The 26422-nt window shown below is 43.1% G+C and overlaps 1 protein-coding gene across 5 annotated transcripts in view; it reads right to left on the bottom strand.

Annotated features, from left to right (window-relative positions):
* Positions 1-20008, bottom strand: part of Tnrc6b (trinucleotide repeat containing adaptor 6B) — a 242124-nt gene extending 222116 nt beyond the window's left edge. For 2 of the 5 annotated variants that reach the window (XM_048454729.3, XM_087898946.1), the window contains exon 1: positions 19792-20007. The gene's annotated coding sequence lies outside the window, so the exon portion shown is untranslated. Of the gene's footprint in view, positions 1-19791 lie in introns of all 5 variants that reach the window. The other 3 variants (XM_048454724.3, XM_087898944.1, XM_048454733.3) reach the window with 2 other exon arrangements.
* Between the last annotated feature and the right edge of the window lie 6414 nt (positions 20009-26422).

Consider the following 26422-nt stretch of genomic DNA (forward strand, 5'->3'; position numbering starts at 1 on the left):
CTTGCACAAATCAGCCATGCACAAGAAGGAGCCGGGAAGGTGCCGCATGCCTAAGGTATCAAGCTTTGTGAAGAGGTTTCCTAACTCCTATTAACTTCACTGTAGAGAACAGATTTAATCTCATATCCTACCGAAGAAAAAAAGAGATGCAAGCTTCACTTTCTAAAGGTGACAAAAGTAACCAAATATGAGAGCTAAGAAGATAAACACAGTCCACATAATTCCCCTTATATTAACAATCCCAAAAGCTAAAAACCTGTAGAAACAAAAAGTTTTCTGTAAATTTACTTATTGGCAAAACTCAATGTGAATTTGACTAGCAGCACAATCTGACCTGAACTGACATGAAACTATTTATAGTCTACCCAGTTTATTAAGAAAAGCTACACTGTGACTGCCAAAATATTAACATATTTGAGTGGAAAGACCCGACCTGACCCTGTAGGGCACACAGTATTATGTATGGTCCAGGCTTTTGATTTCCTCTCCTGGGGAGCAAACCCAGGGCCTTACATATGGTAGGCATGTGCTCTACCATGAGGCTGCAGCATCTCCAATCCTAAATGGAGGATTATTAGCTTTCCAAAGTTAAAAAGACAAATTCTGAATTCTAAATACATAGAGATTTTAGTTTCCAATAAGGGACTACTGACCTGAATAAGGTTTTAGTAAAATGGGCAAGAGATATAAGTGGTTAGAAGCATGTATTGCTCTTGCAGAGGACCAAGTTAAGTTCCCAGCACAAATGTCAGGGGGCTCGCAAACACTAGCGTGTTTAGTATCCTCTGATCTCTATGGGTATTGCACGCACATGGTGCACATAAACGTATCCAGGCATACACCCACACACATAAAAATTTTAAAATCTTTAAACCTTTGTGCCTACAATTGGTTAATTTTTAAAACTATCTCTCACTCCTCTCCTTCCCCTACACTAACATGCCAGAAATGACGAAGCCAAATGTGAGTCTCACATCACCACAGCAAACATGAGGACAGTGAACATCTCTGGGATGGAAGAGAGACCCAAACTACGTATGTTTAAAAGCAGTCATAAACAAACAAATAAAAAAGGGCTGGAGAGATGGCACAGAGATGAAGAGCACTCACTGGCTGTTCTTCCAGAGGTCCTGAATTCAATTCCCATCAACCACATGGTGGCTCACAACCATCTGTAATGAGATCTGGTGTGCAAGCAAAATAGGCAGACAGACAGACAATAGATAAAATAAAAGTAGTCATGATGAATGGGCAGTGGTGACACACACCTTTAAACCCAGTACTTGGGAAGCAGAGGCGGGCGAATCTCTGAGTTCAAGGCCAGTCTAGTCTACAGAGTGAGTTCTAGGATAGCTGGGACTACACAAAGACACCAAGTCTTGAAAAACCAACCAACCAAACAAACAAACACAAAATTTATCAAACCAAATAAACAAACACTCAAAACATAGCCAGGCCTTGTGGAACAACCTGCAATTCTAGCTACTTGAGAAGTTCTGGCAGGAGGATCACAAGTTCAAGGTCTGCCTGGGCTATGGAACAAGTTCAAGACCAAAGGCCTTCTTAACTTACTGAGACCAGGACTTGAAATAAAAAATAAATAGCACTAATGATACAGCCCAGTGGCACAGCACTTGCCTAACACTGAATGTCAGTGTACCTCATTTTATTTTAACATTATTATTACTTTATGTTTTTTAGAGATGGGTTATCACTGTATAGCCCTGCCTGTCCCGGAACTGGCTCTATAGACCAGGTTGGCCTCAAACTCAGAGATCTCCCTGCCTCTGCTTCTGGGAGCTGGGATTAAAAGCATGCACTATTACATCCAGCTCCCCAGTACCTCATTTTAAAGAAAAGCAATACACTAAAGCTTTAGTCCAGAAGCAGAACATTTTCTTACCATGTAGAGACTGTGAATTTGGACTGCTGGGAAAAATATCAGACTTCATATACAAGAACTGAATACATAGTTAATTTTTTTTTAACTGAGACAGGATCTCGACCGGCAGTAATAGTGCATGCTTTTAATCCCAGCACTTGGGAAGTAGAGGCAGGCAGCTCTCTGAGTTTGAGGTAAGCCTGGTCTACAGAGTGAGTTCTGGGATTACATGGAGAAACCCTGTCTTAAAAAATCAAAAAATAAAAAAAAGGAAAAAAAGAGGCAGGGATCTCAACTCTATAATCTACGTTGGCCTCAAACTTTGATACACATTAGGTAGATTATGTCTACCTGACAAGATTGCTAATAAAAAATCTGTGGGTTATTTTTATTTTTTGGGCATAAGGCAAGCTCCCCAGGTAGATCATACCTCACACAATCTGATCCTAGAAGAACTATATATGCTTTATCTGAATCCACTCTTGGAAGCCTTTGCTGATTGTGCTTTCCACCTTTGACCTAATTAAATCTTAGTAAGTGTAGCTGCAGGCTTAGACTTGTGAGTTCTTCCAGAAGGCATCAAATCTGGAGGTACACTAGGAAGACTGCACACAGACACAGAATGTTTTCTAACCACAACAGAATTAAAACACAAGTCAACAGTAGAGCCAGGCGCAGTGGCACACATCTTTGATCCCAGCATTGGGAGGGCAGAGGCATGTGGATCTATGAATTTGAGGCCAGCCTGGTCTACAAAGTCAACTATTCCAGGACAGTCAGAGCTGTTGCACAGGGAAACCCTGTCTCGAACAACAAAAACAAAACAAACAACCCCCAAAACAAATAAAAAATCAATAGTAGGAAAATATGTAGAAACCTCCATATAGTCTCAAAATCAAACAACTTGTCGGGGAGAGAAAGGTTAGGAAGTATTTTAAACTAATGAAAATCAAAACTCATTAAAATTTTGGGAATAAAACTAAAGTAAAATTTAAGAGTGATTTACAGCACATCCAATGTGAGTTCTCAATTAAGTTCAGCATCTACCCAGAAAAATGAGAAACAAACAAAACTCAACCCAATCACAAAATGAAGATATTAAATATCAGAGTGGAAATAAAATAGGAAAAAGTTAACCAAGTTCTAAGTCCACTAATCTGATGCCATGTGTAACAAAGTCACACTGCTAAGTTAAATACTCCTAGATAAGAAGTTCACATTAACGCTGGGCAGTGGGGGTGCACGCCTTTAATCCCAGCACTTGGAAGGCAGAGATAGGTGAATCTCTGTGAGTTTGAGGTCAACCTGGTCTACAGAATGAGTTCCAGGATAGGCTCCAAAGCTAGAGAAATCCTGTCTCAAAAAATTAGAAAAAAAAGTCACACTAAAGCTGGCCTCGTTTCACAAGTGTACAATTCCAGCTACTTGGGAGGCCTATGAAGGAACATCACAAATTAAAGGCTGCCTACTAAGGGAGTTAAAGGATACTCCAGATTAATGAGATCGTCTCAAAATAAAAATTAAAGAAGGGGCTGGAGATATGACTCAAGTGATTAAGAGCACTTGCTGCTTTTCCAAGAGCTAAAGTTCAGATCCCAGAACCCACACTGGTGGCTCACAAACACCTTACCTCCAGCTTCAGAGGACAGGACACTCAATTCTGGCATTCCTGGGCACCTGCACATACATGGTATCCACTCACAAAAACACAGACAGACACACACTAATAAAAATAATCTTTTTTTGGTTTTTTTTCAAGACAGGATTTCTCTGTGTGTAGCTTTGGTTGTCCTGGATCTTTCTCTAAAGACCTAAAACTCAGAGATCAGCCTGCCTTTGCCTCCTATGTTCTGGGATTAAAGAGGTGCACCACCACCACATGGCAATAAAAATATCTTTTTTTTTTGTGGTTTTTTGAGACAGGGTTTCTCTGTGGCTTTGGAGCCTGTCCTGGAACTAGCTCTGGTAGACCAGGCTGGCCTCAAACTCACAAAGATCCGCCTGTCTCTGCCTCCCGAGTGCTGGGATTAAAGGTGTGTGCCACCACTGCCCGGTAAAAAATCTTAATAAAAAAAAAAAAAAACGACTGGAAATTTAACTTAGAGTACTTACCTAACAATCCCCAGTATAAATAAAAACAAGTGATGACAAAAAAATTATCAATGAAATTAAGTAGTGGCAGGCATGCTCAATGAATAGTACAGAGACCTGTTCTTTATGGAATCTTTGGTGTATGATTGCATGGAGATGACAGCTATGGGCAACAGAACACTACTGGAATGCAGTGAGAAAATAGTAGCACATTGGAAATCTTGGAATGAGACTATAAATGGCTGTGTTCAGCAGAAAAATCAATTGCTTCCACATGTCCTCTCCTCAGTGCATCTGTTTTATTATGATATAAAATTCATGTCATGTAGATTTTCATACTGAATCTCTGGTCAAATAAAAAATTTAACCAAGTGTTGGGGGGCACACCAGAGGTAGAGGCAGGAAAATGCTGAGTTCAGGGTTCATCTGGACTATACAGTAAGAACCTGTCTCACAAAAACCAAAACTAACTAAATAAGCATTTAATAAATTAAGTCAATGAAAACAAAATCTGGTTCTTTGTGAAAGGCAATAAAATTAATGCACATCCAGTTAAATAAAGTGTGCTATGCCTATACAAATTGTACTGATCTATTAAAAGACTGATAAGGTAGTCTAGAGAGATGGCTCTGCGGTTAAGAATGCATAGCATGCTTGCAGAGGACCTGAGTTCAGTCTCTAACATTAAGGTTGGGTGGCTCACAACTGCCTGTAACTCTAGTTCCAAGGAATCAGATATTCTCTTGATGTGGGATTCCCTCTGTATGCTGTGACTATGTTTTATTACCATTGGTAATAAAGAAGTTGTTTCAGCCAACGGCTTAGCAGAGTTCAAAGCCAGGTGGGAAATCCTAATCCGAATAGAGATATAAAGAAAGAGCAGGCAGATTCAGAGACACCACGTAGTTGTCAAAGAAGAAAGGCGCTGCCAGAACCTTTAAGGTAAATCACAGCCTCCTGGCGATACACAGATTAATAGAAATGGGTTAATTTAAGATGTAAGAGTAGTGGTGGCACACACCTTTAATCCCAGCACTCGGGAGGCAGGGGCAGGCGGATTTCTATGAGTTCGAGGCCAGCCCGGTCTACAAGAGCTAGATCCAGGACAGGCTCCAAAGCTACAGAGAAACCCTATCTCGAAAAAAAATAACAACAACAAAAAAAGATGTAAGAGTTACTTAATAAGAAGCCTAAGCTAATTGGCCAAACAGTGTTGTAATTAATACAGTTTCTGTGTGATTATTCGGGTCTAGGCACCTGGGATGCAAACGAGCAGTCTCCACTTACCTTCTCTTCTGGCCTCTGTGAGTACCTGCATCCAAAAGCAGGAACAAAGCCACACATAATCATAAATAAAATAAACCTCAAAGGGAAAAAAAGACTGGTACGAGAATGTTGTAAATAGCGTCACAGCAATAAACTTAAGCAAAACAGAGAAATACCAAGGCTCACGTAAGATGGAGAATATGAACACTATTTTTTTTTTCTTTTTCCGAGACAGGGTTTCTCTGTAGCCTTGGAGCCTGTCCGGGAACTAGCTCTTGTAGACCTGCCTGGCCTCGAACTCACAGAGATCCGCCTGCCTCTGCCTCCTGAGTGCTGGGATTAAAGGCGTGCGCCACCACCGCCCACCCTATGAACACTATTATAATTACTAGATAATCTAAATTTGGACTAAAGCATTACCACAAAGAAACAATCATGTCAAGATGGCCTTAATGGGAATCTCTCAAAAACCTAAGAAAAAAAATAGAGAAAGAGAAAAGAGAGTTAAAGAAAGAGGCAGAGGGAATGACTTGTGGGAGGAAGCGGTTAATTAATTCTGTGGGGCATAGTGGCCAGTGCCTTTACTTCTAGGAGTCAGGCAGTAGTGGCAGGGGACAGGCAGGTAGGAAGAACTCAAGTCCAGCCTTGACTATACAGTGGGTTCAAGGCAGCCTGGGCTTGACTAAATGATCTTCACCAAAGACTGAGAAAGAATGTTCAATCTCACCACTTCTGCTCAGCATAATACCTCAAGTCTAAGCTAGTATAATAAGAAATGAAATCAGACTTGACGAATGGAAAATAAAACCATCTTCCTTTGGTGTATATAAATGGTGTATTTATATTTTTAAAAATTTTTATTACATTTATTATATTAGGTCCCTGTGTGTAGGGCAAACTATGGGATTCAATCCTCTCCTTCCACCCTGTGGCACTCAGAGATTCCTTGAGATCATCAGCCTTGATGAGTACCTTGACCTACCATCTTGCTGGCCCAGTATTTATATTTATAAATATAAAATCTGTAGGGGCTGGGAAGATGGCTTCATAATTAAAAGCTCAGGTTGCTCTTCCAGACAACCTGTGTTTGATTCCCAGCACCCACATGGCGCAGCTCACAACCATCTGTAACCCTGTATATGGCACACAGACATACATGCAGGCACTCACAAACACACATAAAATGTATCTTTTAAATATATATTAAATAAAATGTCATTAATAACAATGAATTAAATTAACAAAGTTTGCCTAGTTCATTATACTCTCATTATATCAATTAAAAAACAGACAAAAAAGCTGAATTAATGGCTCAGAAGTTAAGAGCCCATAATACTCTTGCAGAGAACCAAGTGTGGTTTTAAGTACTCACCTGGGGCAGCTCACACCACCATCTTCTGGTCTCCACCAGGCATTGCATTCAATGATTCAATGTACACACACACACACACACACACACACACACACACACACACACACGGTCTTTTTAAAAGCCTATGGATACTTCTCAGCATAGAGTCCTTGTTGTGGTAACCCTTGGGTTCAAACCTCAGTACCACAGAAAAGAGTTAGAATTCAAATACTCAGTTCTGAGCAAAACTATGTTTTGTCACATGCTCATTTCTTTTTTTACTATTCTTTGGAGTGCCTAAACTGTCTTCTCACCTGACATCAAACAGGCTCTTCATATTAGTCTAATGTGACCTCTAATAGTGACCACAACATATAATATCTATCACTTTGTATTATCTTATAAAATCGTATTTTTTCTTTTACATATATATGGAATAATAAACTGCACCTATTATCTTGCCCCCCCAAGAAAGTGCCTCTGGATGCAAAATGAAGAAGGCCTTTGGTTAAGAAATATTTCAAGCTAAGAGGCAGTAGCACATGCCTTTAATCTCAGCACTCAGGAAGCAGAGGCAGGCAGATCTCTGAGTTCAAGACCAGCCTGGTCTACAGAGTGAGTTTCAAGACAGCCAGGGCTACACAGAGAAACCCTGTCTCAAAAAACCAAAGAAATATTTCAAAAGGAAGACAAAGTTTACAGAAAATTTTGCATATGTGTGTATGCATGCTTACACTAGCCCATATGTGCACATATAGAGGCCAGAGATCGATACTGGCTATCTTCCTCCATTGCTCTCCACTGTTCTTTTTGAGACAGGCTCTCCCATTGAACCTAGAGCTTGCTATTTCTGCTAGACTGGCTGGCTCATTAGGCACGGGACCTACCTGTCTCTGACTGCTCAGTCTTGCAGTTACAGGTGTGTGCTATGCAGCTGAACTCAGGTCCTAATGTTTGCACAGCAAGCACTTTACCCACTGAGCCATCTCTTCAGTCCCGGAAAACTTGAGAGTAAGAGAAAAAAAAGAGACTGGTAGCAGACGCGGGGAAAATATTTTACATAAATCAAGCCTTCAAAAGAAAGAGAGCCAAAAGGGAAAAAAATATCATATGGAAAATAGAGCGAAGACTGTATCATAAGTCAGGGATGGAAAACTAGAGAACGAGAATTGGTATATTTGGAAAAGTAAAGGCATCTGGCTCAGATAGGTGTTGATTTCCTAGAATGAGAAAGTATACAGTTTTGAATGAGAGAAAAGAAAACAGAGGGTAGGAAATGTTTTCTGAAAAAAGGAATGGGACAACAGGCAGACAGCTACTTGAATAATCCAGACATAGCCTGAAGATGATGGCTTGAAAACAGAAACCAGAGGTCCGCACCAAAGCTACTAGAGTGCAGTGGTGGAATCCTAGCCACCTTGAGGCTGAGGCAGGAAGACCTCAAGTACAAAGCCAACCTTGGCAACACAGTGAAACCCAGTCTCAAAAAACAAAGCAAAACAAACACAAAAACAGCCTAAAGCCACAGGAAAATGAACTAAAGGACGGGACACCATTTCAAGATCAGTATCAGCAGATTTCAGGATCCTGATACTGAGAAGACTGATGACCAGTGAGGGCACCTAAGAGAGTCAACAATTCGCAAGAGGATGTACTCTAGTCTCTGGAGTTACCTTTCTGAGAGCAACCCGAATGAGTCTTCAGACTCAAGGATGGGAAAAAGGGTAAAGGCAAACAAGAAAGTGCCATACACATTCCTCAGTACAGTAAATATGCTGAGTGCATCAACTTTCAAAGCAAGCATGGCATCAGTGCAGGCCCTAGCACAAAGTGCTGAGGCAGAATCACAAGCCATGCAGGGAGCACAGGGTCCCATTTAAACATTTCAAATCAGACCTCACTGATTTGAAATATGTCTTTCATTTTCATTCTTGTTTTGTTTTTGTTAGTCCTACAAAGAGTCTTTCACTGTGTTTTGGGGAGAAAGAGAGAGAGGAAATGTGGTGTGTGTGTGTGTGTGTGTGTGTGTGTGTGTTTTACAAATAGCATTTCCCCTTGACCAGCCAGCCATGTATTAGGTGCACAGAATACACACAGACCTCTCTGTAGTGACTTGTGGCTCCCAGTTCCCCAGACTGTTTAAGTATAATAATGAATGTACTGTTTTTTTAAGGGGACTGGGACTGAGCCAAAATGCAAATAAAACATCATAAATGTTAAGCATATTGCTGTAAAAATACAAAACTTTTGGAGTGAAACACAAAAATGTAGGTGGTGAACGAGTATTTTAAAGTGTGTAATCCATGGTTCATCTAACCAGAGACTATATTTAGAAACTCGACAGAGACATACTCCTGGGTAAAACATCTCATGGAAAGGATATCACTGAACCCGATGCACCATCAGCAGGATTTGTACAGGAGGCGAAAGGCAGTTCCTTCAGAATAGCAGTCTCGTTTCTTACTTGGATTTCTTTCTCCAGATTAGAACCATGTGCCTAGCAGTTGCTTTAGACATGTTTCCTGATCTGCTGTGAATGTTAGCCAGGGTTACTTTCTACTTTTATACACTAGTGGTGCATACATATATGCACATGTGAGGCGTGTACGTGCATGTGGAGGCCAAAGGTCAACTATGGGTATCCTTCTCCATCACACACCACCTTATGTTGTGATAAGGTCTCTCACCTTTTGGTTAGATTGGCGGGCAGTAAGCCCTGGGACCTCCTGTTTCCTCCTCCCAGTTCTGGGTTAAAGGCACATTCTGTCAGGCATGCTCTTATATGGGTGCTTGTGATCTGAACTCAGGTCCTCATGGTTGCACAGGAAGCACTGACCTATTGAGCCATCTCTTTAGCCCCACTTCTAATTTTTTTTTTGAGACAGGGTTTCTCTGTAGCTTTGGAGTCTGTCCTGGTACTAGCTCTTGTAGACCAGGCTGGCCTCCAACTCACAGAGATCCACCTGCCTCTGCCTCCCAAGTGCTGAGATTAAAGGCATGCACCACTACCGTCCAGCCCCCACTTCTAATTTTTTTTCTAATTTATTTTTATTTTATGTACATTGATGTTTTGCCTGCATGTATGTCTGTGTGAGGGTGTCAGATCTTGCACTTATAAACAGTTGTGAGCTGCCATGTGGGTGCTGGGAATTGAACCCGGGTCCTCTGAAAGGACGGTCAGTGCTCTTACAGCTGAGCCATCTCTCCAGCCCCCCACTTCTAATTTTTAAGTTCCCAGATTATCTATTTTTTTTTAAATAAAGACACTATAGAACAGTGTTACAGAATAAACTACACTCATTGCCAATATTCTCCTTACCTAGTATCTCTTCCACCCTTTTCAATCTGGGTCAATAAATGAGTACACAGACTACATAGAAATTTACGTTAACATCAGCCAACTACCATCTTTTGAGTGTAATCAGCACTACCTTAGTCACCTACCATTCTGAAAATAACTGTTATTCCACAAATGCTAAGATTACACATGTGTGCACCACATCCCACACCATGGTTGTTCCTTTAAAAAATGTAGTGATTATAAAATGAAAGAAGCAAAAGATGGTGTGAGCGGGGTGGGAGCAGTACCTTCCCCCAGTGGGAGAGTAAGATAGTCAGAATGTACTGTAGATTGGCTTGTTGAAGGCTGTCTCTAACCCACAACACTATTAATAGGTGAGCAGTAAGTTAGGTCATGGGGAATGTCCCCTGGAAGGGTACACTGTGGTCCTGGCCCTCTTCTTCCTCTACTTTCTATTTTCAGCCCTCATGTAGTGAAGGCTCCTTCTACCATAGGCTCCCTCCATAATGTGCAGCTTTGTTTCAGGACAACTGATCAAGGACTAAAACTATGAGACTGTGAGATAAAACAAACATTTTATTTACCTTCAGTACTATTTATCTAACCCAGGACTTTACACATCCTAGGTTAAGTGCCCCCCAGTCCAAACCTTTCCTTTTTTTTTAAGTTGATTTATCTCCCAATCTTTGGATCTTGTTGAGGTGATTTGTTAACAATAATTTAAAGCTGATGAGCACAGAAGGACCAGAAAAAAAGCTGTTGAAATTGAACAGGAATTATTGAAGGAAATAAACTAACTTTCTAGTATTACCTCCATTTCTTCAACTCTACTTGGGAAAGGAATCAGACTAAAACAGCTTGGGAGACTTAGGAGATATGCAAAGACCTTCAAGCTGGGAATCATCTTCCCCAAGACATGTGCCCAGAGGCCCTTCTGGATAGTCCTTTCTGCTCAACCTTTCACCGCTTCCCTGTTCAGTGGCTGGCCCTTCAGAGATGGCATCAGTACTCAAACAGATAACCTAGAGGTCACTTCTGTGCACAGCTCCGACAGATAGGCTGATGTGAGTCACCACGTTCTAACTCCACCTGACACTCGGCATGCTTTATAGGCCCTCACTTCAACTGCATTAATAAGAAGAGACCAGCATCCTTCTCACTTGTGATGATTATCTTCCCTGAAGAGGATTTCAGAAAGTCTTTCAGAATTCTTATATGGGGAAGGGGGCTAGAGGAATGGATCACCAGTTGGCACTTGCTGCTCCTATGGAGGACTGAGCTCAGGTCCCAGCAACCACATCAAGTCTCCAAGGGATCTAACACCCCTTCTGGCCTCCATGGGAATCCACATTCACATACATACCCACACACAACTATATGTACATACACACACACACACACACACACACACACACACATGCACACACACACATAGGTTTTTCAAGACAGGGTTTCTCTGTGTAGCTCTGGTTGTCCTGGATCTTGGATCGCACTCTCTAGACCAGGCTGGCCTCTCAGCGATCCACCTGTTTCTGCCTCTTGAGTGCTGGGACTAATAGTGTGCACCACCATCACTGCCTAGTAAAATATTTTTTTTAAAAAAAAGGTAAAAGTTGGTTATGGGTAGAGTTTAGTGGTAGATGCTTGCTTTGCAGGTATAATGCTGAGTTTGATCCCAGCATTGAAGAAGTAATGAAGTACTGGTTCAGTGGTTAAAAGCACTTGTTGCTTTTGCAAAGGACTTAGGTTCCGTACCCAGAACCCACATGGTGTCTTGTAACCATTTATAATTTCAGTTTCAGGAGGCCTGATGCCTTCAGCTGACCTCTGTGAGTACTAGGAACATACTTGATGCACAAACATTCATGTAGGCAAAACATTCACACACATAAATTAATATTTACACTTTATTTTAAAAGGAGTAATAATAAAAGAACCTGGGACCTGGGTGTGGTGGCAAATGCCCATACTCCCAGCATTTGAAAGGTGAAAATAGGAAAGTCACCAGTCTGAAGCTGGCCTGGGCTCTGTAGTCAGACCCTGATCAAAACCAAAGAGGAGTTAGAGATGGCTCAACAGCTGAAGGCTCTTGCCACCAAACCTCACAACCTGAGTTCCATCTCTGGGATCCACAGGGTGGAAGAAGAGAAACCAACTTCTACAGGTTGTCCTCTGACTTCCACATGCATCAATACCAAAAAGGTATACATGTAACGAAGTGGGGAGGAGGGAGGGAGAAAAGTGGAAAGTACTTTCAGCTGCCTGGAGAGGTTTAGACCAACTCTCCAACCCGAAGAAGTGCCTGCAGGTTGTACAGTGTGCTCCGGGTTTTCCACCTTTCGTGAGCTGTCACTCATGCTGGTGGGGAGTGATGGTGATGCAATTGCTATTGAGTCATTTCTGCCCCTGTAAACCCAATAAAACCCATTGGTTCACCAAGCTGGATTTGTGTAGTAGCCACACTTTGGTCAGTGGTGGAATCTTTATTCGGGGTGATATGTGTGTGCTGCATTTCTCCAGGAAAGTTTTATCATACAAGCATGCACTCCTCCTCCTGACTATACTTGATTTTCTAGGTAAATGTTTTCTGTTGATTGAAAACACATTCAGAATAGATGTGTAGTTTTAAAAGATTATTCTTACTACATCTACCTAGTACAAAATTCTCTAGCTGGTGCCAAAATAAATGAGGGCATTATAAAACTAAGCAATTTGGTTATTGGTTTTGTTTTTGAAATAGGGTCTCCAAGTTTCCTAGGCTAATCTTAAACTTACCTCATAGCTGAGGATGACCTTGAACTTGTAATCTTTCTGCTTCTACCTCTGAATTCTGGGGTTACAAGCATAAACCACCACATAAGACTTTTATTTTTTTTAATTTGTGTGTATGTCTGTGTGGGTTGCACATATGTATGCATTGCTGGCAGAGGCAAGAAGGTCATGTTTGATCCTATGAAACTGGAGTTACACACAACTGTGAACCACCATGTTTGTGTTGGAAATTGAACTCAGATCCTTTAGAAGAGCAACCAGCACTCTTAACCACTGTGACATCTCTTCAACCCCCACACCTGATTCTAGGAAGTGCTAAGAATCAAACCCAGGGTTTTGTGTATGCTAGGCAAGCGCCCTACCAACTAAGCTACATCTAGCCTCCAAACTCAATCATTTGTTTGAGGCATCCACTAGATCTCTGAATGCCTATAACACGAGAGGCACAGTGCAATGTGGACTTGGAAACATAGAGATAAATGGTCTTGGTCTTCGGAAGCTTAAACTGGGCTGGCATGATGGGTCAGTGGGTAAAAATGCTTGCTGCACAAGCTGAACAAACTGAGTTCAATCCCTAGAACAGACATAAAGGCAGAAGGAAAGAACTGACTCTACAAGGTTGTCCTCTGACCTCCTCTCGAATGCTACGGCAAAGGTACACCCAAAAACACAAAATAAGCTTTATTTTTTTAATTTAAAGCTTACAATCTAGTAGGACAGACAGACCTAGAAACATGGTATGATATACCCTAAGGTATAAACGAGTAAAGAAAGTATAATGGTACAGTGAGAAATGAAATCTTCCTCAGAAGAATAATCACCTCACCTCTGTGTGAAGGGGGCTTCTAAAAGACTTTTTATACTTCGTTCACTCTAGTTTTTGAATTCTCAGACATTTCTGTGCTTGGAACCCAGCTGGCACTGAAGCAAGTATCAGCACCACAAACAAACCCAGGACTTCTGACTTCTAGTTCAGACTTTGCATCTTGGCTGTGGCTCTTGATAGGCATGTGCACGGATGCCAATACTCATGGAACTACTCTGGAGCTCTGTCTCTGAAACTGCTTTCACAGCCAGTTTACAAACCACAAGGGAACTAAGTCTCAGGAAAGTTAAACATCTTTTGGGGGGGGATGGGCAGTTAGACAAGGCCTCCTTATAAAGCCCAGAGCAACTTGTAACCCTCCTGCCTCTACCTCAGAGTGCTGGGATTATAGGTGTAGACCATCACACCAGAATGCAAATAACAACTTCTTCTACTACTTTATCATTCATTCATTTTGAGACAGGGTTTCACTATGTTGCTCTGGCTGGAATGGAACTTGCTAGGCAAACCAAGCTAGCCTAGAATTCGAAGATCCTCCTGCCTCTGCCTCGTGAGTGCTGGGATTTAAGACACACCACACCCACTTGCTAACTTTCTGATCAACATGAAAACTGTAATATATATAAACAGTAGCTTGTGTGTTTTATTATTTTGTGTGAGGGAACTGTGTATACATGTGGTATATATGTACAATATATACAAGTCGACATCAACATGTGACACGTGTGTGTACTCATCTGTGCGAGTATACACAGCATGTGAGCACATGTGTAAGCCTAAGGTCACTGTCAGGTACCTTTCCTATCTTGCCCGCCTTTGCTTTTTCTGATAGGGTCTCTACTGAACCCGAAGCTTACTGATTCAGTTAACCTGGCTGGTTGGCCAATGACCAGTGATCCCTTTTTTCAATCTCTCTCCAAGGTTGGCGTTACAAGCATGCACAGCCAAGCCCAATTTTTTACATGGGTTCTGGGAATCCAAACTCAGGTCCTTATGCTTGTAAAGCAGGTACCTTTCTAAATGAGCTGTCTCCCCAGTCCTGCACAGTTTTTTGTTTTTGTTTTTCTTTTTGTTTTGTTTTGATTTGGTTTTTGGGTTTTCAAGACAAGGTTTCTCTGTGTAACCCTGGCTGTCCCGGAACTTGTTGAATTCAGAGATCCACCTGTCTCTGCCTCCCAAGGGTTGGGATTAAAGGTGTGAGCCCCTATGCCCAGCTGAGTTATTTTTAATTTTTTTGAGTATTGTATATCCCAATGTTCTAGAACTCACTATGTAGACCAGGCTGGCCTCAGACTTACAGAGATCCATCTGCTTCAACCTGAGTGCTGGGATTAAAGGCATCCATCACCATGCCCAATATAAACTTACTTTCTTAAAAAAAGCAAATCTACTTCAAATATACCAAGTTGTATACATTAAATATCTTAGCTTTCAAAATGTCAGTAATACTTCAGTGGGGCAAGAGACACAAATATACACTTAAAGAAGGAGAAATATAAAAGCATGGCAGAGAACTGGAGATTTAGCTCAAGGGTAGAATGCCAGTGCTCAGCATTTACAAAATCCCAGGTTCAACAAACTTTGAATTTGAGGTTAACACCGGCCTCAAAATCCATATGACCTTTCACAATTCATGATCTGTTGTCTTCAAAGGACACAGTATTAACTACTACCTAAAGATTTCAAAAGTACATGTAGACCAGGTATAGTGGTGCACACCTTTAATTCCAGCACTCAGGTTGAAGCAGATGTATCTCTGTAAGTCTGAGGCCAGCCTGGTCTACATAGAGAGTTCTAGAATAGCCAAGTCTACACAGATACACCCTGTCTAAAAATAATAATAAATTAATAAGGTGGCATTTGTTCAAAATAAGTAGATTTTCTAGCACATGCCAAGTCAGGAACAAAAATTCCTGTGTTTTTTTTTTTTTTTTGTTCTCAAAAAAAAACTCGGTTCTTAAGACATGTAACGGGGGAAGATGTCAACACATACACAGTCCAGGGTAATCACGCTGTTACTCAGCAGGTACACAGGAATGAAAAGAGGGAGGCTATGTGCTGCTGGCACTGGTTCTAATTCATCAAGTAATCATGAGTTAGTGCTTGTGCCTTATCACTTGTGATTACACACAAATTGATTATAAACAGTTGCATTCTAAAAAATAGCATGAAAAGAAGACATTAAATCAGATATGGTGATGTATTATGTGTAGTCCTAGCTATGCTGCAGGCTGAGGGAGGAGAATCATTTGAGCCCAGGGGTTCCAGGCCAGCCTGGACAACAAAGGAGACCTCATCTCAAAAAAAGAAAAACAATAATGTTAAAAACTTCCATATAAGGGGCTGGAGAGATGGCTGAAAGATTCAAGCACTCACAGCCTTCCCAGAGTTCAGATCCCTGCATCCACATGGATAGTTCACAACCACCTGTGTCTAGCTCCCAGCTCCAGTGCTCTCTTCTGGACTAGGTGGGTATATACTACATACATTCAAATACACATCTACACATCTGTACACATGTGCACAACTAGAGATGTTAAGAATTAAAGTCTAGAGTTCTCAGGTTTCCCTATGTTTCTCAGCAAGGAAATTTAGCATGTTTAGATAACGAAGCTGTTTCTAGGTGGGGGGGATCTAGTATGCAAAGGATGGTGGCTGGCACTACCTAGGTCTGAATAATGATGCTGAAGGCATAGTTTAGATCTATTCTGTTCAATGAGGTAACCACTACATGTGGTTATAGAGCACCTGAAATGTGATTAATGTGAATTGAGATGTAATAAGTGAAAAATACATTCTAGGTTTAAAACATTAAACATGAAAAAAAAGACTGTTAAAATATCCCAGTACTAGTTTTTTGAACTTTTCTTTTTTTGTAATTACATATTTAAATACTAAGATTTTGGATGTTTTAAAGTGAATAAAGTGTTACAAAAATCAATTTTACCAGTTCTTTTTACTTTTTAATGTGGCTACTAGAAAAATTTAAATTATATATGTGATCTACATCTGTGGCTTGCTTTCTATTTCTATTGGACAGTAGTAGTCCAAAGATCTGTAAATAGCAGGCTAAAGCACTTAAACCCTTTAAGCAATCAAACACCATTGAGGATTTCCAATCTAAGTGTCTGTGGTGGATTTGGGAGGGAGCAGAAAACATAAAGCAATGTTTCAGGAAGATTAGTGTGGGGGCAATGTGTAGGGGTGAAACACTAGAGGCAATTGTCAATGTCAAAGGCAGCAAATGTCAAAGGGCAAGTAGGCTACTCGGCTGGAACCTATACGAGGACTCTAGAAACAACATGCTGAAGAGAGAAAGAAATCAAAAGCAGCTGAGACAAGGGAAGAGTAACAGGTGCAGTGCTGACCCAGGCTGAAGGACCAGGATGCAATGCTCACTCAACAGGTGCAGTACTGACCCAGCATGAAGGACCAGGATGCAATGCTCACTGAATGCAGCAAGATCAACACAGGATTCTCACATCTATCTTTACGTGGCAAGCTCTCTTAAGAGTGGCATTAAGGCAGTGGTGGTGCACACCTTTGATCCCAGCAGGTTAAAGCAGAAGAGACAGGTGGATCACTGACTTCGAGGCCAGCCAGATCTACAGCATGAGTAGGTCTACAGGGCTACAAAGAGAAATCATGTCTCAAAAAAACAAAACAGCAAAACAAAACAAACCACAGCAACAGAAAGAGTGCTATCAAATCCCAGACACTACCAGGAGGAGGTAGGCAGACAAGGCTATAAGAAATCAAAATATAACAATAAACAATAAGCGTAAAAGCCAAAATCATAACATAACCAAGAAATACTTCCAGGACTCTGCTGTATGCCTGACACTTGGACAGGCTCTGGTGACGGGGCAAACAAAACAGACATGGCCCTGAATCACAAGTTGCTAACAACAAAAATGAACAGGAGCTCTCAGAGATCTGAGCAGGAATAAGGAATCAGTGGACAGAGACAGGAAGAAAAGGTCTTCAGAAGCTGGGCATGGTGGTTTACACCTATAATCCCAGCATTCAGAAGGCTAAACCAGGACAGTGGCCAAGAGTTCAAGACCAGCCTGGCCAACAGAGTAAACTCCAGGACATCTTGGGATATAGAAAGAGAAATTTAAAAAACAAACAAACAAACAAACCACCAACACCACGCAGAGGGGAAAGAAGACGATGAACTAGCTCTTGAGACATGGTAGTAAAGGTCTGTAATTCAGGCACTGGGGAAGTTGAGGCAAAAGGAGCATTAGTCTGAGGCCAGTAAGACCACATAGCAAGACCTAAGGAAATAAATTCTTAAAAAAAAAATGAAAGAAAAAAAGAGCTTCGAAGAAACAAAAGTTAGATGTACTTCTGTTTTTTTTTTAAAGGTGCTTAATTCTAAAACAAATGGTCTCAATTTAACATTAAATTCTTAAGCCAGGTACAGGCAACTTTATATTACCAGTGGATTCTCCTTTCCTATCTTTCTCTGCTTCTCAGTGCTCCTTTTGCCATTTTCCCTCTGGATAATTTAGGAGGCAAAAATAAAACAAGCAAAAAACAAACAAACATATAAAAACCAAACAGACCAAAGAGTAACCCTAGCTGTATAGCTCTTGTCCTCATCCCTGTAACAGTGAAAGTGTCTGCCCCTACGTCCAAGGTAAGGATTTCAAAAGTAACAGAGAAGGTGGAACATTGTAAGCATGCAACAAATGTTAGCCAATTCTGACATTCGAACAAAAGTATTGCTCTGATTTTAAAACATTTAAGAACTTCTATTTGAGGGTAAGATTTCAAGGGTATGATGGTTTAACACACATTCAGCGTAGACCATTTCCTTACTCCTTTAAGTACCATCAGAAACTACTGCTCAAATAATCAAGTTACGACATCCCTTAAAAATTGGTAAAGATCTAAGCCGGGCCTCTTTAATTCAGCACTCAGATGGCAGAAGCACACGGATCTCTGTGTTCCAGGCTAGCCTGGTCTACGTAGCAGTTCCAGGCCAGCCAAGGCTACACAGTGAAACCTTGTCTCAAGAAACGAACCAAACAAAACAGGAAAACACAGGCAGGCATCCCAACCCTCACCGCGGCATACCAAGTGGGACAGAACCGTCTCACCTGTATTCTGGATACTGGTAAATGTGCTTACCTGGAGGGCCAACTACACTGATAGCCCTCCCACCTACTACAGCGATGCCTCGCACTGCACAAGTGCAAGACAACGTCCACTGTCCACGTCCTCTCTCTTTACGACTCGCCATAAACACATACAGTTTTAAAGTCAAGAACTGAACTCTCACAAATGGAGAGAAACGGTATTAAACCTTGACAAAGGGCTAGGATGTGCGACTTTTGCTTGCTGCTGTGTTTAACTGTTAAGAACATACTCATGATGTTTTATTCACGGCGTTTTGGTTGGTACTCTTTACTCACTGAGTCAAAAGACACATGAGAAAGCATGGAGCTAAAAGTCCCAGATGCACCGGTGAGTTGTGTTCAAGGCTGCTGTTACTGGGGGTCGTTAGCCACTGCAGTGAATTTCGCTGGAGCAGATAGCCATTGGGGACTAAGAAATCCGTTAGTTTGAAATTAAAGGGCGCTGGAGCAGCGGAAGGTGGCAAACCCTCCCCGGTGCTGTTTCCAACCCTGTCATCCCTCCGCCACTCATTTGTTTCTTCCTCCAAAGTGAGCTTGGCCTTTCCCTGCAGCCCCTCGCGCAGCTCTCGCGGGATGGTCATGGGACCCCGCCATCAGGTCCCGCACACTAGCCTGCGCGCCCGCTGCGCGGGGACACCGGATGCTCGCGCCCCACAGCCTGGCAGACTCAGCTCCCGAGGGCCCCAGGCGACGCGAAGCGGTCGGACCGCCGCTGGCCCACCCGGAAGCCCTTCCTCGGCTCACACCTGCCGGCGCGTGACGCCGGTCTGTCCCTGCCCCGCTACACAGGACGCCCGGGCCGCCGCGACCGACGTGACCGCGCGTCCCTCACACACCCCTCCCCCGCCTCGCGTCTACACTACACACGTCGCGATCCCCACAGCGCGGCCGGGGCGAGCGTCCTGGCCCGCCGCGGCCCACCCCGGCCCTGCTCGCTCCTGCCTCATCCTCCCCCCCCCCCCCCCGCCTCCCGCCGCCCGGCTCGCTCCCGTCGCGCGCGTTCGCGAGGACACGCACGCGCTGCGCCTCACCGGGCCCCGCCGCGTCGCGCGCTCCCGAAGGCGTCCTCGGTCGCCCACCCTGGGCAGCCCCGCGCGGCCCGGCGGCTCGCGAGGAAGAGGAAGGCCCGCGCGGCCCACAGTCCTCACTCACCGCTGAGCCGCGCCGGCTCCGAGTGTGCGTCGTTCCGCTGTGGAGCCCAACGGTGACCGCGGTCTCCGCTTCTCCGCAAGCTGTGGAGGCGACGTCGCGGGGAGGCTGAAAGGCGAGGGGTGTCACGGTCGCTCGCTTCACCTTCTCGAAGCTCGGGGACCCCAGAAACTAAAAACAAAATAAACAAACTTTCCCCTCCGCCTCCCTCCCCCAAAACCACAACACAAACACTCGGGGGCCCGCCCACAGTCCCACCTCATTGGCCACAGGCAGGATGCCTCTATCGTTCACTGGCTAACTTTCGTGCCCATCAAACTGCTGTTCCTCCTCTCTTAAGTCCTCGCCGCTGCCATCTCCCCTCATTGGCTAAGTGCTTCCCGTTTGCCGAGCTGGGGTTGGCTGAGCGGCCTGCGCCAATCATGAGGGGACACACCCCCTCAGCATCCCAGAGGCCGCTTCCTCGGTCGCCGACCCAGAGAGACGAAGGGGAAAGTAGAGCATGATGGCGGCCGAGCTCGCCCAGGGCAGTCATCATCTTTTCCGTTTTTTAGCTCATTAGTGCCTCTCTCCGGAGCTATTTCTCGCAAGCTCCTTTCTCCATTCGAGACTGCACTAATAACGGAATCTATACGTGCCGGCTCCTTGATTTATCCCCTCCGAAGAGCTGAAGTGGGTTGGTTGTGCGTCATTGGACTGTCAGGATGTCGCTCCCAAGCCACATCTTTAAACTATTGGTGGAACAGCCAGAAAGCGGCCAACAACAAGGGCCCATGCCATTGGTTTGATTCCACTGTTTGTTTGTTGTTGTTTTTTTTTTCCTGGCATCTTATTGGGCACTTCGGTGTTGTCCGTCAGATCCGGATTCGCCGCCCTACTGTTTAGCTGGGGTGTGGGGGTGTCTTTGGTCCTTGGTAGCTGACAGTAATAACTACTATCATTTATTGTGGATGTATTTTATGCCAAAAACGGTGCTGAATTCTTTACAGAAACTATCTGATTACACCCAAATTTTTACAAAAAGCAAAGCCAAAGGAGGTTAAAAAACGTACCCAAGGTCACTCATTTAGAAAGGAGTTGTTGGGCCATACATTGATGCCTGTCTGACTCAACAATCTTCACTCGTTTAGCTATGCATTAGTGCCTCTGAATAGTACCTGCTAGTCAACCCAACATCATAAAACTGTTTCTTTCAGAACGCAAGGTCCTTATGCAGTTCCTGGCAATAACATTAATGGAAACTAACAATGGAACGGTTGTCATAAACATTATCGGAGACTGTAACTTTGGAGAGATTGTCATTTTCTCTGTGACATCTTCTCCTAGGATCTATTCTTCCTCTTCTCAGTTAAACAATAAGTATTTCCCGACAAGAAGCACATGTAAATTTATTTTCAGTTTCTTTGGCTTTGTAAATGACGATTTTTACCATTCTTATGTGCCAAAGCAATCCTCACACCCATCGCTGACCATCTTTAGCATGTTTCTTTGGGAAAAAAAAATCCAAGAGTTGGAAATGATGAGAAATTAAGTCTAGAGTGAGATACAGAATAAATCCCTTTAGAAATAATTCATTGCATGCAAATGGAAGAATCCTCTGACTCCTGGAGAGCTTCCAGAGTTGCTGATGTCGAGCAAGCCATGCGTGCACTCCTGGCTTCTGGCCACTGGATTCTTTCTCTGTGACAGCTTTTATGGAAGTGAATCCACATTTCGACAAGGGGAGGGCAGGATGCTCAGGACCCACACACTACGAGAGTGTCAGCCCCAAGCCTCCGAGACTGAATGATCTCCACGAGCACACTGATGGACTCTGGCCCACATTTCTTCTTGGGTAATTAACATTTTACCATCCCAAATCCCTGTCCCTTGTAGCTGAAGGGGGATCACAGCCCTTGTTTCCCTTTCCTATCCAAGCTGTTGTGTAATCTCATTGGCACTATTTAGCAATAAAACAGCCATGTAACACAGTAATAAACTCAACACTTACAGCCTTTCGGCAGAGAAAGACAAGGTATTTCACAAACATCAATTAAGAGTAAATGGCAGGTTTTCCTAGGATAATTCGAGGACAGGATGGAGATCATAAGTCACATTCTAAGAAAGGACTTAAAGACATGAAACCTGATAACTCCGCACACAAAATGGGGATTAAGAACCAGAAAACAGAATGAGAAATGTCGAGGGTTCAGAACCTTCTAAGCCCTCCAAGTCGATTTGTTTTTGTATCACTTGAAAATATTTATTTCTTAGCCAGTGGGGAGGGTGGCAGAGGCAAGTGGGTCTCTGTGAGGTCAGCCTGGTCTACAGAGCGAGTTCCAGGATAGTTAGAACTGTCACACAGAGAAACCCTGTCTCGAAAAAACAAAAATAAAATAAAATATTTACTTCTAGGGGCTGGAGAGATGGCTTGGTGGTTGTGATCACCGACTGCTCTTCCAGAGGACCCAGGTTCAATTCTCAGCACTTATATAGCAGTTCACAATTGTTTGTAACTTATGCATGTGGGGTACAGATATTTTCAGGCAAAACACTAATATACATAAATAAAAATATTCATTCACATGTATGTAGATCTGTATCTGTGTGAGAGTATGTCATCATGTGTGCATTGCCCATGGAGTTTAGAAGAGGACTCCAGGTCCCCTGGTACTGGAGTTAGAGGTCACTATGGACTGCTCCCAGCATTGGTGCTGGGAGTCAAAATCAGGCCGCAAATGTTTTTAACCACTGAGTTGCTATTGCCATCCCCTGTACCTCTGTCTTAACCCTCAAGATAATGTTTGGTTTTATATGAGTTATTGGGCAAATCTCAGCTCTAAGTTCCTTGAAATAGTTTTATTTCATCTTTGTGTCCCTTATATCGAACTGTCTATAAAAGATTCCCCAATAAATGATTGTTCAGAAATTACTTAGTGAGTTTATTAAGAACTTTCCTAAGGCCAAAGGATTGCTCCACAGAAAAAAACACCTTGTTTGCTGTCAGGGACCTCAGTGTTGTAGGGTAAATAACAGAAACACAGTGTAGTGCTGTGATACAGTGCCCTGAAAGAACACTGGAGGGATTGGGGACCCAATCTTGGAAGGATAGACATGACAACTATAAGAACTACAGGACAGTTAGGCAATGGTGGCACACACCTTTAATCCCAGCATTTGGGAGGCAGAGGCAGGCAGATATCTGAGAGTTTGAGGCCAGCCTGGTCCACAGAGCGAGTTCCAGGACAGGCTCCAAAGCTACAGTAAAACTCTGTCTCAGAAAAAAGAAAACAAAACAAAAAACTACAGGACAAATGTGCTTAGCCAGGAAGAGACTGGTGACAGGTGGTGACCTACTATATCTGCGTGGGGAGGGTGAAGGTAAAGAGAACTATTGGAACATTCAGGAGTGGCCCAAGTCTGTTCTTCCTATAATCTTTGTCTTTGTCATTTCTAAGTAAGATTTTTTTCTGATTATAGAATTAATGTTAAAAAGCTGACTATAAAGGCACATACCTGTAATCCCAGCATTTGGAAGGCTGAGGCAGGAGAGTAGAGAGTTCAAGGACAGCCTAGACTGCATAGTAAGACTCTTGTCTCAAAAAAAGTCTGAAAAGTAACACTGAATAAATGGAACATTTGCTCTACACAATATGGAATGTTTTAAAGTAAGAAAAAACCACTTCCCATAATCCTATCCTATCCTATAGCCACCCACCCACAGAGGAGCATGCCTTCCTGTGATCTTTCAGGAACAGAGGCACACATAATTTTCCTTTGAGCAAAGAGCGGGATATGATGCAGTCTAGTCTGGGTGCTGAGACCCCTCATTCCTCCAAACTACAGCTTTGGCCAGAATTTGTCCTTGCTTTCTATACAGATAGGAAGGAAGCCAGTAAATCAATAAAATATTTATGATGGAAGACGAGGGTTTCAAATTCCTGCTGGAGTCAATATCAGGATTTTTGGGCTTGCTGAGCCTGGTGTGAAGGTAGAGTTAATGAATTGGTCCAAGGTGTTTCCTGAGCTCACTGTTATCGCCAGAGGACTTCCCAGCATGCTTTGGTGACTGTGGAATCAACTGGAGCCCAGAAAAGCAGTCCAGGCTAGCATATTCTATGTTCTCTTCATTTCCTCTCAGCATGCCACTTGGAGAAAATAATTTTTGTTTGTTCCAACCCACCCAGATTTGAAGGCAAAAAGAATCCTTAGCCTTGCATATTTGTATGCTGGCCATGTGCACTGTGCTCTTGGAACCCTGTACTATTCTGGGAGCTTTTGTATATGGTGTTCTATAAGTTGGCTTTCTGCTGGAGGAGAAGGCAGATTTAATGAGTGATAGTTTCCTTGGATGGCTACCAAAAGTATTCCCAGCCACCCCAAGCAACAGACTTCCTTTATGTCCCTTGAGAGACTGTGCTGTGGTCTCTGCCCTTAATCTGGACAAGATCCAAGCCAATAGGAACTTTTGCAAATGATTCTGCAATGACCCGCAGGCTTGGGACAGTTATGGCCAGCTGGATGTACTCCAGTTCTGGCTTCTGCGGCACAGGCAAACACCCTCCAATACTTTGGCCTTTCAATGCTCTGAGACATTTGGCAAAGTTTGCAAAGCATTCCCAATTCTCAAATCTCATAACAATGAGGTGATCTCTGTAAAGGAACCTAATCCAAAAGTCAAGGGGACAGCTGACAGCTGAGGCTGATTACTAGAGCACAGGAGTGTGGTAACCAATAACCAGGAGCAATGGGGGAGGGGAACATGCTGGAGGGTGTGGATGACAGAGGACATGCTCGAAGGTATTTATTACATGCCTAGTAGCATCTATTATGCAACAAAAGCCCTCAAGGTAGACGCCGCGCAGCTTCCAAATCAGCTGTAGATTTTATGACTGCATTTCTTGAAAAGCTGCTCAGCCAAGAAGGGGACAGTGAACCCTTCCGGTGTGTTGGTCAGTTCTAGACACAGAGTAGTTCACAGAGAACCTGAAGATATAGTTATTCATAACACCCTCGGCATCGACACATGCCGCGAGTTAGTCGTTGTACTAAGGGCTTCACTTGGATTACAGCAGTTAATCATCCCCTACAACAATAGTTCTCATTTTCCAAATAGGAAAACAGAGGTACTGGAGGGCTAAGTAACTTGTTCTAGTTTACCGCAGGCAGTAACTGAAGCCAGGCAGTCTGACTCAGATAGTGCGCTCTTGCCCATAATGCTATGGTGATCTGAGGACTCACAGTGCAGCTGGAGAGATTTCCTACTGGAATAGTTGACTACCTACTCCCCAGCCCCTGCCCCCCACCAGGCCCCAACTCTCAGCCAACCTGTTGTTTCCCCATCTGTAAAAGTCTTGCCGCTTCCTGGCTAAGTTACGCCCTCTGGTGCCCTTTTCTTGCATTTCAACTGGGACCCGGCTTTCCTTTACAAAGACTCTTCCTGCCTTCCTCTGTGTCTTTATCCCAGCTTCTTAGTACCTTGTGACCCTCTCCACCTCCACTGCCGTTCCTTTCTTCTCTATCCCTGGCTTTCCCTAACTCTGCTGAAGCCAGTTTTTCTAAGCCCATCTATAACCTGTTCCGTGGCCAAGATCCAAGAGACTTTCCCAGTCCCGTTTCCATGGCTTCGCCACTATGTTTTACTCTGAGAATTCGCTCTTTCTTCACTTCCCAAAATAGCCAGCTTTCCTCCCACCTCTACAACTGTTCATGCTCTTTTTTTTCTGCCATCTCTTTCTGTAGGCTCTTTCAAAGGACCTGCATGTTCTTCAGGCTTTCTGTGGGCAAGTGCTTGGTCCTTATCCTCCCCTCCCCTCTAAGGTCATCAGCCTCCTTGTGCAGGAGTATATTAAATCCAATTTGTTATTCTTGACTCTAAGATAATGATATGACCTAACTTTTAAAACTTTTAAATACAGGGTCTCATATATCCCAAGCTGCACTCTGATTGCCCGTATAGTAACTAACTGAGAATGACCTTGAACTTCCGAGCTTCTTGTTTATTTCCTGAATGCTGAGATTATAGGTGAAAGCCATCACGCCCGGTTTATAAAGTGCTGGGGATCAAGCCCAAGGTTCCATGCTTGCTGGGCAAACACTTCACCAAGCTCCATCTCTAATCCCAAACATAGCATTTGAAAACGAAGATTTTGCCAGACAGGGCTGCCTACATAATTTATAAGGAAATTTCATAATTTATAATTATAATTTCATAATTTATAATGAAAACTCAAGGATTTCTTTTTGAAAATTAAGAAGTTTTTCAAGATAGCGATGGCAGGATATTAAAGAGGAACACATCACTTTCTGAGTGTGGGGCTGTGGGGGACATGAAGCTGGCCATCATGACAAGCATGGGTCACATGAGTTTGTCCATTTGAAGAAAGAAAGACAACAAAGAGAGATTAAATAATTGTCAAGGACACATTGCTTTTAATTAATGAAGGTGGAAAACAACCATCACCACCACCACCACCACCAAAACAAAACACACTAACCATGTCTGCTTGTCCAGGTTGTGTGAGACTCATGAGAAAGCATCCGCCCCAGAAGTCCTCAGCCTGGTCATGGCATCCTTTCCTCTAGTGTGGTGTCTGTGTTTTCCCATAGTTCATCATGTTTTAGCCTCCTTGTCCTGTGAATCTGGACTTCTTTT

This window comes from Myodes glareolus, chromosome 19 (genome assembly GCF_982192425.1).
Source record: "Myodes glareolus chromosome 19, mMyoGla1.1, whole genome shotgun sequence".
Classification (NCBI taxonomy): domain Eukaryota; kingdom Metazoa; phylum Chordata; class Mammalia; order Rodentia; family Cricetidae; genus Myodes; species Myodes glareolus.